Source organism: Mytilus trossulus, chromosome 12 (assembly GCF_036588685.1).
Source record: "Mytilus trossulus isolate FHL-02 chromosome 12, PNRI_Mtr1.1.1.hap1, whole genome shotgun sequence".
NCBI classification, from domain to species: Eukaryota; Metazoa; Mollusca; class Bivalvia; order Mytilida; family Mytilidae; genus Mytilus; species Mytilus trossulus.
The window spans coordinates 51,203,988-51,220,854 of NC_086384.1; the positions used below are offsets into that span (position 1 = coordinate 51,203,988).

The following is a 16,867-nucleotide window of genomic DNA, read 5'->3' on the forward strand; positions in this document are numbered from 1 at the left end:
ATTTGTTTTTAGGTAAAGATGAAGCAGTACAGTTGACCTCTGATCTTCTAATGAGGTAGTTATCATTAAATTAAGTTGTGGGGGTAAACATCATTTAGACGGTAAGCTATAACAACATAATTATATATAAAACCCAAAGCCGACTGGAGTTCACATTTTGGACTTTCAACTCTAGAAAAGGGTACCTGCATGCATGTATACATACAATGATATGTCAAGCTTGTCCCAAGTTTTGGTATACATTTAAAATTTTGAAAGATGTTCCTGTCTGTGTTGTAAGGTTACACTATTGTTTCAGGTAAGTGTGATATATTTTAGACGGTTGGTTTCCCTGTTTGAATGATTTTACACCAGTCATTTTGGGGCCCTTTATAGCTCGCTGTTTGGTGTGAGCCAAGTCTTTGTGTTAAGACTGTACTTTGACCTATAATGGTTTAAATTTACAAATTGTGACTTGGATGGAGAGTTGTCTCATTGCAACTCGTACCACTTTTCTTATATCTACATATGGAAAAAGCAATAATCTGGAAAGTAAACCCCACTGTATATATATTTGTCATTTATCAAAAACTTTTCAGGTTTAAAGTAGAAAAGAATGGTGCCAATTACTTGATAGACTTTGGGATGAGAGTTTGTCCTGGTGGTGACTGTGTGGTGGATGAAACATTTATATCAGGACTAGAGATCCCTGACCAAGATTGTGGAGGAGCTGTGTTCCTGCCTGGTATGTTGTCTTGCCTTTATACAAATGATGCAGATTGTGAGACAAAGAATTAGAATGGAAATCGGGGACTGGGTCAAAGAGACATAGTTAGAAAAAAATGATTATTCATTTAGTGATTTACATTCAGCTAGCATCTCGGCAGACGGCTGCCAAACAGTGTCTGTGTATATAAAAGCTGTAAACCGTTCAACCAAAGCTTTTCAAATTTTGATTTGACATGTTATTAATGACAAAATGGAGGTCAAATTCAATTTTGATGATTGTCACTGTTACCACTCAGGAGTTATGGTACTTCTGATATTGAAAAATGCCAGGACACAAATAATTTTTTTAAAGAAATGTCACTATGACAGCCTCTTGTTTTTATTAGTGGTTTCCTTATAAATTAATATAATAACATTTTGCTATGGAAAAAATTAAAACTTTATGTTATACTATTATCCCAAAGTATTTTTATATAATTTTCAGGTGAGGGTAGTATAGCTGACTTTGTCCAACAGTTAGGTGGTACCATGACTATAGAAGGATTTTCTGTCATCTTAGCACAGTTTGGTGTATCTGTAAGTCTGCCTTTTGAAATTTATTGATTAAATTAAAGAGTAGCTATGAGGAGGGATAGGAGCTGTCATGATCTCGAAATCCCAGCCTTATTAAAAACGCTTTATCCCTAGGTCCATAATTTAAATAAATTTAATTCCCAACATCCCAAAATTATAAAAAAAGAATTCCCAGATCCCGAAAGGGTTAATCCCGAAACCTGAGCTTTAAAACACCCGATCCTGGGGTCCCTATTAAGGTCCTATCCCCCCTCAACTATGGTCAAATGACTATTTCCATTCGTCAGTAGTTATAAGTATTTCACTGATATTTTTGTTTTTTATGCCCTACCATAGGCATCAAGGGGCATAAAGTGTAACCCTTGATCGTAGTTAAACTTTAAGTAAACTGGCCTCATCTAAAATTTACTCATACACAATGCAAAGAAACTCAGCAAGCAGACAGTGTGAGAATTTGGACAGTGAGTCATTTGCTGTTTTAGAATTATGGTCCTTTTATACATTGAAAATTGCAAAGTTTGGTCAGGGACATTTGTGTTCTCAGACACATGCATTCTTCTTTTATTTTCCAAAAGCAATCAAGTTGAGATGACCAATGATAATCTGTTTATCGCTATTTTACCTATGACGACGTTGTCAATTTCATGTCAATTTCGTTAGCAACGCCACGTGGCCTCTTTAGTTACTAGCGATAATTTTTCCATCTCAAGCGAGAAGCATGATATGAAAATTATCACAAAAAAAGATCAAAGGAAAAATGCACAAAATAGCGATAATTGTAGAATATCTAAAAAACCCTTATATTGCAGTTCATATATGCTCAAATAAATCCATAGAATATTTGAATAAATACAGTAATGACATGCATTTGTAAAGTTGGCCATTAAAATTGAGGTCAAAACTTTTTTCCAGAATTTTTCCTCTTGAAATTACCATTTTACTTTGTTTTTATTTTTGTTTCAGAGTGTTTTTCAGAATGAAATTAGTTGTGAACTGCCAGAAATACAAAGTAAGTTTTGGTCACAACAGTAATTTTTTCAATATTCATGCTGTTAATGGAATTTGCTGTTTCAGAATCTAAAGCATCATGGGTAATTTCATTGTTCAAACCCCAAAATGAAAATATAGTCACTTCATTGGTTAAATTTACATTGTTTATGACATTTTTAACCAATCAGGACATTTTGGTGTACACTTTTTTTTAAATATTACCCAGGATGCATTAGATTCTGAAACGGTGAATTATTGCATATAGATTTTTTTTCATTTTTTTGTTTCCTTGATTTTAAATTTGAGCAGTTCATGAATACAAGAAAAAAGGGACATTAATTATTAAACAGTCTATACAATATGATCTCAAGTGATTTATGTAAAATATCTTCATACTCAGACCTACTACGTGTTGTTAAAACTGAGTGTCACTAGTCTTAAATTGTAGTGTGTCTGTCATGAGTTTGTGAAGACCTTGATTAAAACCCTGGTCATTTCGAATGAAAACTTTAAAAATTTCAATTGGTTGTTTGCCAATTAACCATGCATTGTAAGTAAGAGCAAAGACAGGTTATCTCTGACATAGGAAGCATATTGTTTCTGGGGAAGGTGACATGTCTTCAGACCTGCCAACTATCCCGATTTTCGCGGTATCATCCCGATTTTTACCCCTCAACCCGAATCCCGATATCAGGATCGTAAAAATAGTCAAAATCCCGATTTTCAACAAATATACCCGAAAAAATTATTGTTTACCGATTTTGAAGTTTTCTGAACAATTTTTAAAAATCAATCATTTTACCTGGGGACATATTATGACAAGTTAATGACCCTACGCTAATCAACAGTCACAACAGGTGTCATAATTAGTGGTTGTATGTAATCAGATTACCTAATGGGTCGTAACAGTCCTCAAAATTAATTTGTAAACACAAATTTGGTCAAACAGCCTTTCAATTTTAATCAATTTATCATACAAGCACAATTTGCAACATTTGCCGTAGTTCCACAGCAAAATCACAATTAATTGAAAGATGGGAACTGTAATGAACTCTCAAGAAAACATCGTTTATCTTGTAATCTGTTTTATTTTGAAACCAGACATCGTGTGTCTGTTGATTTAAAATCGACGCCATTTTGTATACACTTCTACTGTGTTACTGTATAAGCCTCCACCGGTAAGAGCACCTCTGAATACAAAGAAAGATAACTCAAATTTTATCCATTTTCTCATTGATACTGATAAGACCATGAGTAAGCCTGACTTAAAATCTGTCTTCATCCTTCTTACTTTAGGACATGTAGTTTTAGGTGTTTTGAGTCAAGGTTCAAAGATGAGAAGGTCTTTGAAGGGGGGAAAAGGGGGTGGGGGGGGGGGTGTCTCTACTTTGAATCCTTTATTTTTAATGTCATTTTCTCAGTTATTTTGTCAATTTTATAATTTAATAGTACAAGAATCGTGCAAATAAAAGAAATCAAGGCCTACAAGCTCATCATTAGTATACCAAAAGAAAAAAGAAGAGAACTTAGACTATTTTAGGAGTAAAAAACAATGCTCACAGAAAAGTCGCTAAAATTGTAACCCTTAAAAATCTTGTTGCGCGCTAAATCCCCCATGGAGATTTTCAAAAGTTGGCAGGTCTGTGTTTTTCATGCAGGGTAAAACGTCTTGATCAAAGTGTAGGTATCCTTCAAAGCAGGGCTTATATTTTTTAAAATATTAAACAGTTTGTGTGTAATAGTTGCCACTGTACATTATTTTACAAAAACATACCTGATTGAATTAGTAAACATATTTTTAGCTCACCTGACCTGAAAGGTCAAGTGAGCTTTTCTCATCACTTGGCGTCCGTCGTCTGTCGTCCTGCGTCCGTCGTCCGTAAACTTTTACAAAAATCTTCTCCTCTGAAACTACTGGGCCAAATTTAACCAGACTTGGCTACAATCATCCTTGGGGTATCTAGTTTTAAAAATGTTTCCGGTGACCTGGCCATCCAACCAAGATGGCCGCCATGGCTAAAAATAGAACATGGGTAAAATGTATATTTTGGCTTATATCTTTGAAACCAAAACATTTAGAGCAAATCTGACATGGGCTAAAATTGTTGATCAGGTCAAGATCTATCTGCCCTGAAATTTTCAGATGAATCAGACAACCCGTTGTTAGGTTGCCTCACCTGAATTGGTTATTTTTTGGAAATTTTGCAGTTTTAGGTTGTTATCTTGAATACTATTATGATAGAGATAAACTGTAAACAGCAATAATGTTCAGCAAAGTAAAACCTACAAATAAGTTAACATGACCAAAATTGTCAGTCAACCCCTTAAGGAGTTATTGCCCTTTATAGTCAATTTTTAACAAATTTTCGTCAGTTTTTGTAACTTAAACAAAAATCTTCTTCTCTGAAACTACATGGCCAAATTAAACCAAACTTGGCCATAACTATCATTGTGGTATATAGTTTAAAAAATGTGTCCGATGACACCGCCTTCCAAACAAAATGGCCGACATGGCTAAAATTAGAACATAGTGGTAAAAAGCAAGTTTTTGATATATATCTTTAAAACCAAAGCATTTAGGGCAAATCTCTCAAGATTTAAATGTCCATCAGAATAAGATCTATCTCCTCGCAGATGAATCTGACAACTCGTTGTTGGGTTGCTGCCCTAAAATTGGTAATTTTAAGGAAATTTTGCAGTTTTTGGTTGTTATCTTGAATACTATTATAGATAGAGATAAACTGTAAACAGCAATTTTGTTCAGCAAAGTGAGATCTATAAATAAGTCAAACATGATTATAATTGTAATAGTACCCTTAAAGGAGATATTGCCCTTTATAGTCAATTTTGAACAACTTTTCGTCATTTTTGTAACTTGTACAAAAATCTTCTTTTCTAAAACTATGGGCCATAATAAACTAAACGTGGCCACAATCATTACTATGGTATCTATTAGAAAAAAGTGTCTAATGACCCCACCTACCAACCCAGATGACCGACATCAGTAAATACAGTAACAGGTGAGCGACACAGGCTCTTGAAAGCCTCTAGTTATTTTTATTTTTATTTATTTATTTTTTTTTTAGATTGCACACATGACATAGATGAGCAAAGTTATCTCCCCTCTGATATGGCAGACATGTTGGAATGTGAGATGCCAGAGGGCTGCGGTGGCTTAGATTGTTGTATGGATCTGTCATTCCAGCTGCCATTAGGTGTCGACACTGTCACATACTCGAACATGACATTTTGGTACAGATTTGATTCGTGTAACTTCACGATCGAAGTCAGTCTTGGGACATTTACATACAGAACTGTTCTTTTGGATTATGAATGGGGTAATATAGAGATAGGAAATTTGATTTTAGTTCATGTTAGTTGCTCTTAAATAGAAACATATAAAAGGATGCAATTTTTTTTTTAAATGGATAAAAGCTAGCTGCTATTGTTTCTCATTAAATAAAACGAAAGGTAAAAGATCACCCTTCAATGAAAATATTTGTTCATTATTAGCAAATAAGAAAAAGATACATGAGATCTATATAAGAAACCTGAAAAATTGAACATGACACATTAAGAATTAATTTTAATAATAGACAAAGTTCAATATATATCAACAATGCAAGTTGTCAACGGGTATCAAGAACTCATTACCATAGTGCTACAAAGTTACAGCAGCTTTTAAAATAATCATGTTTAAAATTAATGTAAAGGTGTTGTTGGAACTAAGTCTAAAATCTCAGGACAAAGAAGGTCACTGCATAGATGCCAACCATTATGATTTTTCAACAGTTTTTCCGATTACGGTCAAAGTGGAATAGTAACTGAATCCCAATCATTGCCGTTTAATTTTGTAAAACACGGATTTTTATCATTACTTTTCCATCTTGTCCAGTATTTAGAAAACACTAAATGTCATGCTTCCTGTTTCTCTGGAGTTATCAACCTATTGTTGGGTAACTAACTGACTTTTGAAGAGGCAATCTTGCATTAGTAGCTTTCCCCCTTTCTCTACTTCTCCTTGAGAAAACGTAAATGTACGACTCGAGAACATCTGAACAATTAATGAATGGAATACATACTACATGCATGACATGCTAAACGACAATGTGTACATCACTTTGCAACCACTCGTCAGTAATTTTTATTGGTAAATGCAAGTTTATGAATGATTACTGAAAACTTTTCAAAAATACGGAAAATTTGATAGTTTGTTACTGATTGTGTTAAAAGGGGGTTGGCATCCATGTCACTGCTAGAAGGTAAGAACAATGAGAACATTAGAAAAGTGGAGCAGACGACACACTAGATTTATAGTAATATGAAAATTTATCAAATTCCATGATTTATTATTTTCTCTTACAATTTTAGGTCAAATTTCTACATTCAACATAGGTGTAGGGACACCCTCTCCAGTACAAATTCAGTAAGTTTAGGAGATAAGGTTGTTATAAAAACACAGTAAAGCATGAGAAGAGAAGATCATATATAAGTGTGTTACTTTGTCATACCATAGGTGCATTCAGTTTGAAAATTGAATAATATACTTTTTTTTAGATGAATAATTACGCCAACTGATAGAGAAATTTTATTTTGACTTAGAAATAGGATTTAATCATCAGTTCCTATTTATTTATGACCAACTAGTGGTCACATCTGATCTCATAAGATTTTAGGCATAAATTGAAAATGTTTGTTATGAAAGATTTCAGACATTTTCTACATAAATCTTCAATCAATGATGATCCATTTTTTTCACATGGGACAAAAATCTTGGAAATATAAAAAAAAAATCAAAAAATATTTAATTCATCATTAAATTGATAGTTTCTTTAATCTCTGTAATAATTTTGGGACTAGAGATAAAAAAAAAGAAATTAAAATTTATTTTTTCTACCTTCCTACCACTGAAATACTGTAATATTTTGAAACCTTAACGAAATATTTGCAGATATTCAGTTAGCAAGAGTAGTACAGGTTTTACTGTTGACCTGACCTTGAAGATCTGCTTCCCTGATAGTGATGTGTCCTACTGTGTACCAAGCACAGATGGTTTACCTTTAGTAAGGAACCAGTTTTTCCCATTTTGCTTGAAGAATGACACAGATTTGAAGAGTAAGTTTAGCATTGACAGAAATACAACTTAAAGGGGAAAGTTTAAACAGCTGTAAAAAACATCTCTTCTTAATTCCAAATTAGGAAATGATAGTACTTTTTATATATATGGTGATTTGCTGGTGCCACTTTTTGAGATTACTGGCTGATTATACACCAATTTCTTATAGATTTTGAAATAGGGGTATCTCACAGTTTCTGTCATATGATCAGCATATACATTGTAAATTTGTGAAGCATTTATTTTTTCGCCAAAAATAAAATACACATTATGACTGCAGCCTGCCAGAGTATTATATCAAAATGATTTTTTTCCCCAGATTTTTCCCTGAATGCCTGGGTGAAGGAAAGAGGATTAGATATAAATGATTTATCTGGATCAGCAATACAATTCTTGCTGGAAGAACTGGGGATAGCTGAGTATTTCACAGGAGATACTTGTGACTACACAAGGAGTCCTTACATGCCAAGTATACTGGGATGGAAAAATGGTTTGTATTTTAGCGATCAAGTCTAGGAAGATAAAAAATCTCTTAAATATCTCTAAGATATACATGGAAACAAAATTGATGTAATTTATTCTATCTCTTTTCTTTTATAATGTCCGTTAAGTGTGTTTATGCTACCTGACATTGCAGACAAACCAGGTTGCTGTCACTTCCTGGAGATTTGACCTAATTATTGACCTATTTTATCTTTTTTTAGAATGTTCATTAAGTGTGCTTATGCTACATGACATGTAGACAAACCATGTCAATGACACTTCATGGTGAGTTGACCCAATTATTGACCTATTTTTATCTTTTTTCAGAATGTCCATTAAGTGTGTTTATGGTGCCAGACATAGTACACCAATCAGCTTGCTGTCACTTTCTTAAAAGTTGACCTAATTATTGACCTTATCATTTATAACAGAATGTCCATTAAGTGTGTTTATGCTGCCTGACATCATAGACAAACCTGGTAGATGTCACTTCTTAGAGAGTTGACCTAATTATTGACCTACTTTTTTTTTTTTTTCAGAATGTCTATTAAGGGTGTTTTTTGCTACCAGACATTAAAGACAAACCAGGTCAATGTTGCTTTCCCCGAGAGTTGACCTAATAATTGACCTAATTATGTTTTTCAGAATGTCCATTAAGTGTGTTTATGCTACCAGACATTGTAGAAAAATCAGGTCGATGTCACTTCCTGGAGAGTTGACCTAATTATTGACAAACTTTATTATTTTTTTCAGAATGTCCATTAAGTGTATTTATGCTGCCTTACATCATAAACAAACCAGGTCGCTGTCATTTCCTGGAAAGTTGACCTACATATTGCCCTACTTTTTTTTCAGAATGTCCATTAAGTGTGTTTATGCTGCCTGACATCATAGACAAACCAGGTCGATGTCACTTCTTAGACAGCTGTACCACCATTGAATGCTGTACTGATGTACCTTACCTTGGACTGACCTTACATACAGTGTTTACTATTGACCCCTGTGGATATGAAGTCAATGTGGCTATAAATAGTCTGCAGGAGTCTAAGTCCATGTTTGTTCTTGAGAGAGGTTAGTCTTGTTTTGAAGCAATGCTTGCATTGTAAACAAAGATTTATTGTTGTATGCTCTATACCAAAGGAAAAAAAAACCACTCAAAAATAAGAAGACGTTGTAAGAATGAGACACCTATCCTCCAGAATTCAAATGATGTTCAACAAATTATATTTTTCTAAAGGAATGTATGCAGACTTTGCTAAACAACGATATTAAATATCAACAAAATGCAAGATTTACTGAATCCACCACAATTGGTACCCACAATAATAAATTAGTCCACATTATTTTTTATCATCCTTATTATTCAATCAAATATGATGAATAATTTATAAGAAAGACAAAAATCATTTTAACTATAGTGCAATTTAGGGGGAAAAAAAATTTGTCTATTTTTTTTCAAGTTTGTTTTCTTTTCAGGAAAAACCTACAGATTAATCATGGCAAATGGAGTGATTCAGTTAGAGTAAGTCGCCTAGGGAGATTTGAAATTGAATAAGAAAAATTTGTGTTCATAATAGATATTTTCAACTTCCAGAAAATAAATTTATGAATAATATTAAGGTGAAGTTTTATGCATTCAAATCAAAGCAATTTAAAGACCTAAAGGCAAATATTCAAAGTTGGTTCGCAGTTAATACCCCAAATAATGTTGGCAAATTTGAGAAAATCTATAAAAGATTGTTTTGTTTACTTATTCATACCGTATTTGGGCATGTATAGTCCGCACTTTTTTTCCTTTAATATGTAGTTTGTACAAGGGGTGCGGACTATACACAACTATAGACGGTTTTCGAAATTTATAAAAAAAAAAAAATTTTTTTTTTTTTTGGATTTCGTTTTTTCTGCATTAACAATGTATATTGGAGACTTTTATTGTATTTACTTCATTTAATTATTATTCTTTTTTAACTTTTCTTTTCAAAATTGATTATTCAAAGTAAAGGTGTGACATCCTGCATAGGTAATCAAGAGAGGTAATTAAGGATTAAGTATGGGTGTGTAGCAATTAAATAATGATGTCAAGTTTTGACAGGTGTTAAATATTATAATCCCAGGCAATAAAACAACATGATCAATGAAAAGATTATATAAGATTAATTGGTTTCAAAATTTTGATTACTGCTAATTAATTTAGATAAATGTTTGATCTCTTTTTTCTTTTGTTCCATAATATTCAAATAATTTCTTTTATATTATATATCAGCTTGGACATACTTAGACAAATGTTGATTTTAAAATGAATCTTTTGATTAATAACTACTTATTTAAAATTATTAAATAATATTTATCTGATGAAAAGTTCTACCATTTCATTTTTTTAAGAAATAAATAAAACATAATTATTTTTTTAATAAAATACATGGAGAATAAGGTCTCTTTCAAAGGATTTTTACAGTGAACATGGTGAACTAGACTTTTACAATATTTTTTTTTTTTTTTTTTTTTTTTACCAAACTTTTTTTTTTCCGATTTTAAGGGGATTTAAAGGGGGTGCGGACTATACATAACTGCGGACTATACACGGCCGAATACGGTACTTATTTTTTTCTCACTTAAAATTTCTTCTTTGAAAACAGGTATAGCTTAAAGACACCAGCTAATGAGAAAATCTATATTGTTGATATGACCTTGAGAATATGTTTGGAGGCCAACAGTACCTGCTCAGTAGAGATGATTATATTTGATAACACAGAACTCCCTCAGATGATATGTACCAGTATGAATTTGTCAGGTGAGAGTTTGTGGTCTGTAGTGGTAATTCTGATCATAGAATGGATTAGTGAAATATGCATAATATTAGTTACTTCATTAAAAGCATTGAGGAAGCAATTTATACGTGACTATACAAGTTTGGTTCTTCAGTTAAGGTATTGTTAGTGTAGATCCTTGGCCATTTCAAACCAAAGACCAGATAATTTTTAACCGGATTTTTGTGACAAAAATGTCGGTTATTGATTTGGGGATGTACAGCGGGCAGCGGGGCAGTCAGGGAGTCGGGCGGGGGCAATCAAATGTTGTCCGTGCATAAACTCATGAACCGTTCAACCAAAGCTTTTAAAATTTTAATATGTTGTTACTGACAACAAAATGAAGGTCAAGTTCAATAATGGCCATTTTGACTTTTCCGTTCAGGAGTTATGGTTCTTGAAAGATTGAAAAATGGAGTTTCCAGTCGTGTCTGTGCATTTATACATGAACTGTTCTACCAAAGCTTTCCAAATTTTAATATGTTGTTACTGGTGACAAAATGGAGGTCAAGTTCACTAATGACAATTTTGACTCTTACCGTTCAGGAGTTATGGTTCTTGAAAGATCGTAAAATGGCGATTCCATTCATGTTGTTGCATTTACTCATGAACCATTCATTCTCAGCTTTTCAAATTTTGATATGTTGATACTGATGACAAAATGGAGGTCAAATTTGATATTGACGATTTTCACTTTCACCATTCATCAGTAATGGTTCTTGTGATATTGCCAGGACACAAATAAATGTTAATAAATCCGGTTTGCTGTCGTTGTGACAGCCTCTTGTTAATTACTGCTTCTTCACTAAGCTTTAAGGTGAAAGAGTGAAAGATATGTGCCTGGACATTGAAATGTATTTTTCAGACATAGTATCCCGAAACGCAAATAATATTTGCTTTTGTACATTAAACATCAATCCCTCCCTCCATAGTTTGAACTAACTATTTTAACAGGTTGTCACACTGAATGTCATATACATAACCTTTGAATTGTAATATGTCTAAAAGCAGGCTAAGCCATTGTATGCATATACATGGCTACACATTGAATTGTAATATGTCTAAAGGCAGGCTAAGCCATTGTATGCATATACATGGCTACACATTGAATTTGACTGTTGAGCCATGACGCAAGGAAGGTTGGTATTGACTAATGAAAAATTCAAGCATCAAAATGTTTTGATAACATGAGAGCACAAGAAGGAATAAACCAAATATGAGTGTCATTAAAAGTTTCTTTCTTATAACCAAAAGCATTGTTAACTTTCAAAAATCTTCCTTTTCTTCACACATTTATTGATAAATGAGCTAACTTTGTTTGCAATAATTTCTCCTTCAAATACTGTACAAGCTGTGTGTATATTGGTGAAGGAATAAAAGAAGTATCTTACAATTTCTGCCATTCAGGAAGCTTTTTGATGAAGGCAAGTCTGAAAGCATGTACCTTTTACCATACCATCTGTGAAGTTTTAACTTTTTATTGCAGGTTTCTCCCTTACTGCCTGGGGTAATGCATTGGACAAAGTAACTTCTGTGGCCACACTTCCAACTGACCTGGCTGGATTGTTGATGCAACAGATTGGTCTGGACACACGACTGATTGACCCTGCTTGTGAACGTAGCAATGCTGTCTATTCACCTTCAACTGATGGATGGAAAAATGGTATTTTAAATCTGTAATGGTTGAAAAAAAACCACCATAAAACCTTTTAAGTATTATAATAATGAAGTGTATAGTAATATTATAACTTGACTAAATAATTGTTTGAACAAATATTGTTGCATGTGACCTGGTATTTTAACAGTGTGTTTTAAATGATTTTTATTTAAAAAAAAATTATTTGATGTGCAAAATGCAAAAAATTGACTAAAATATTTGAAGTAAAATGTCTACAAATGTTGATCAGTTAACTATACATCTGGGTTTTATTTCAGAATTTCCCACTTTTCTAGTGTTGAGTTGGAGCTTAACCATTGATTGTTTTCTTATCTTTTGAATGTTCTTTCACTTTATCATTGTTTTGTCTTTCAGATTGTTCCACATCTGTTGCTGACCCTACAGGACTATCAGGTGATGGGACACATGCATCTTGTTCCATATCAAGCTCCTGCTCCGCTGTAGATTGTTGTTATGACTTTACTTACCTAGGGAGGACATTACACTTCTATGTTAATATAGATACCTGTAACTATGTCATCAGAGGAGCCATTGAAAAACTGACATTTGAGTATCATTTCTTCACTTATAATTGGGGTAAGATTCTTCATTTATATTTATACCCCTGCTTTAAACAAGTTGGGATTTACTGTTTAACCACTGTTTGTCCATCCGTCCATCTGTCAGTAGGTCCTAGAAGTTTTTCGTCCCATGCATATTTCTCAGGAACTACATTTCAAGGATTTCTGAAATTTGGTTTCAGGGTTAATATGAATCAGCTACACCCTATGATGCCTTTTCTGATTCATCATTTACAACTGCCATTTTATCTGATACTTTTAGCGTGGCAGAGGTATCATAAGTGAGCAGTAGGTCACAGATCACTTGTTAGTGTACGATTCCTCACTTCTAATTGGCCGTTTCAGAATCTAAAGCATCATGGGTAATTTCATTGTTCGTACCCCAAAGTGAAAATAACGTTACGTCATTGGTTGAATTTCCATTGTTTATAACATTTTAAACCAATCAAAACGCTTTGGTGTACGCTTTTGAAAATATTACCCAGAATGCATTAGATTCTGAAACGGCGAATTGAAGTACCTATCCATAAAAGCCAATTTAGAGTCCTGAACAATTGCAATTTTAAACCTGTTCAACACAATATTTCACACCCACCATATATAGTGGCAAATTTAAATTGCCTTCCCTTGGTTCCATGTTTGATTTTATGAGTGTGGTTATATGTAAACTAAACATTGTTTATATATTTATAGACAATTTTGTTTTAATAAACCATTTTTAAAGAGAAACAGATTTTAAGAAAGATAGTTTTATTCTGAATCTTTTTTCCAGGGGAAGTAACTGATGTACGTCTTCAGGAGCTTATCCGAATGAAGTAAGTTTATAATTCAACTGTTTAACATATCATTCACACAAGTTATGTCCAGACAACATGACACATGTCAATAACATAGAAAACAACAGGTCAGGATTTACAAGGTGATATTAAGAAAATCAAGAAATTAAAATTGATACTATAAGTCTGAAGAGCATTTGTTAAGATACAAAATCAGCTAAAAATATTAACATTTCATGGGGGCTCCTTTTTCAAGATAATTGATTAAAAAAAAATGGCAGGTAAAGGCTGATTCAGACTTGAATTAACGGTATATCTCATATTTACATTGGTATTACTTGGATTTCAAATCGAAAGAAAATAAATTTAGAATCTGTTTCAACTTTGTTGAATGACCATTTATGAGCTATTTTAAAAAGTCTTATATAAAAAGATAAATAGGTGTTATGGGGTAAAATATTTTACCTTGTGGGGGAAAACCTACCTCCTTAAGACACAGATTAGATGTTAACATAATCAGAAAATTATTAAATAAAAGGGAAAGATACCAAAGGGATAATCATAATTATAAGCTGAAAATGAACTGACAACCCCATCGAAAAAAACCTTAAAGCAACCAGAATACAAACAAAAGTTATACAAAACATACAAAAAAAAAGACTGAGCAATGCAAACCCTATCATCATAATTCATATTTAAAGTGCTAGATTCTATTAAAGTTAAAAAATTGTGCTCTGTTACTTGGAATTTTAAATCTAAGATAACTCCTAAAATCAAAGGTATCTCCTCAAATCAAAGGTATCTCCTCAAATCTAAGGTAACTCCTCGAATCTAAGGTAACTCCTCAAATGTAAGTTAACTCCTAAAATCAAAGGTAACTCCTCAAATCTAAGGTAACTCCTAAAATCAAAGGTAACTCCTCAAATCTAAGGTAACTCCTCAAATCTAAGGTAACTCCTCAAATCTCAGGTAAATCTAATTAAGCAAGCTGTGTTCTGTGAACAATATTGATAAGAAAGCAAATATTTGTGATGAAAAAGGTACTCTAAAGACAAGCTGGCTTTTAATTCTCACTTTTTCCAGGTTCAAGATTGAGCAATTAAACAGCCAGAAGAAATACTTGGTAGACTTGGAATTTAACATCTGTCTGGAACCTGGCACATGTGGTATATCATTTACTGTGCTGAAAGACCATTTATTTCCACAGATAGATTGTGATTTGGTGATGGAGTATCATGTGACAAGTAAGTTAATAATGCATAATGGGAAGGGAGTGTTACTTCCACAGACAATTTGCATACAAACATGTGACCAGAATGTATCTTACTGATGCATGCTGGGAATACAGTAACATTAAAAGAGGGACGAAATATACTAGAGGCACAGTCAAACTCATAAATCGAAAATAAACTGACAACGCCATGCATAAAAATGAAAAAGACAAATGGATAAACAATAGTATACATGACACAACATATAAACATAAAAAATAAGCAACACAAATCCCACCAAAACCTGGGGTTGTTCTTATGTGCTTGGAAAGGGTAAGCAGATCCTGCTCCACATGTGGCACTGTGGTGTTGCTTATGTTATTACAAATCCGGTAAATAGTCTAATTCGGTAGGTGACATTTATGAAAAGGGAAGGGGATTGTAATTACGATGTAAGGAACATATCGTATATCATCTGTGAAATGGTTATTCCATAATGGTCAACCAACTCATGATGGCGCCTGTAAAATTAAAGAAACGATGATTTCAACTTCACCATTTGGAACTCTTGGTTTGATAGCTTCCTTGTGAGCAGCAACCCTGAATCATGAAAATCATGATAGGAAATACAATATCAATTGGGAGATATATACCCCTTATGCAGATGCTGGAATGTTGCTACTTAGAAATGGAAAGTTCACAATTGGAAAGCTGAAATCATCTCTTTTGTCAAAAAGTTTTGTTTTGAACCAATTTGTTTAATTGTCAATTTCTAGATGTTAGTCAAAATATGAGGCCGACTTAACTGTATTAACTGATACATTATGAAAATAAGAGGTGAATGATTTTACCATGGATGTCTGTGTTACCAATAAGTAGATCAAAGAGATTTGATTTAAGCATGAAATAATTGTATCTTTTTAAGGCAGGTTTTGTACATTATTTTATCTTTTGAGTGGACAAGATTTGCTGTGAACAAATCCACATTCATATGGAATATATATATAGTCAATAAACTAGTAATCATAATGTAGATTTTGAATTCATGATGTTTCTCTTCTACAACCCTTTAAAAGTGTATACTTCCTATGTGTCTGTAATAAAATACTGTACTTTACATTATTTTACAGATTTTTCACTGAACAGCTGGATGATAACAAAAGGACTATCAACAATAAATCCACTGACTACGGCCCTGTTAGATGATCTGATGGATGTAATAGGACTAGGTCCATTCCTCAATGATAATGAGTGTGACAGGACTACAGGGGTATATAGCTCAGCAGTGAATGGATGGAATTCTAATGGTAATGTGATGGGTTATTTTTAAGGAACTGTTACTTATTAAGTTGTTTCACCATAACAAGATTGAAGTATTGTTTTCAAAAATAGTGTCATTTTGTTGAAGACCGTGTTGTTAATCCTGATAATTTTATTAAAGGATTGCTGTCTCATTTATATATTATAAATGAGTTTTGTTTGGATTTTTCCAAACTGATATAATGTTGTTTATTAAGAAAGTTATTTTTATCATACATTATTGGAAATATAAGTTAACGTTGTACAGCAGAAAGGTCATACAGAAAATCTCAAAAGTTTTAATTTACTATTTGACAGTCTGTAGATATAGAAAATAAGGAGTTTATTATTAGTATATATGAGAATCAGTCCTAACAGTCACTCTGTTTACACTATTTTTTACATAGATTGTCCAGCGACCTTGACATTACCGACTATCAGTAATACAGTTACCTGTCACATACCAGATTATTGTACTGGGGTCACATGTTGTGTTGAAGCTCCTCTGATTGGCCGATCATTTTTGGTGTCTGCTTTGATAGATGGATGTAACATGAAGCTGAATCTAGGAATAGAGAAAAGGACTGTTACAGTATCTTTGATTGGATATTCATGGGGTGAGTTTTAATACAGTTTCTTTGATTGGATATTCTTGGGTTAGGTTGT

The 16,867-nt window shown here is 33.0% G+C and overlaps 1 long non-coding RNA gene across 1 annotated transcript; it reads left to right on the forward strand.

The window, feature by feature from the left end:
- The first annotated feature begins 627 nt into the window (after positions 1-627).
- LOC134693580 (uncharacterized) lies at positions 628-2,290 on the forward strand. The gene is made up of 3 exons (XR_010102421.1): positions 628-724; positions 1,193-1,284; positions 2,245-2,290. It is a non-coding gene; the product is annotated as an uncharacterized LOC134693580 (long non-coding RNA).
- The last annotated feature ends 14,577 nt before the right edge of the window (positions 2,291-16,867 follow it).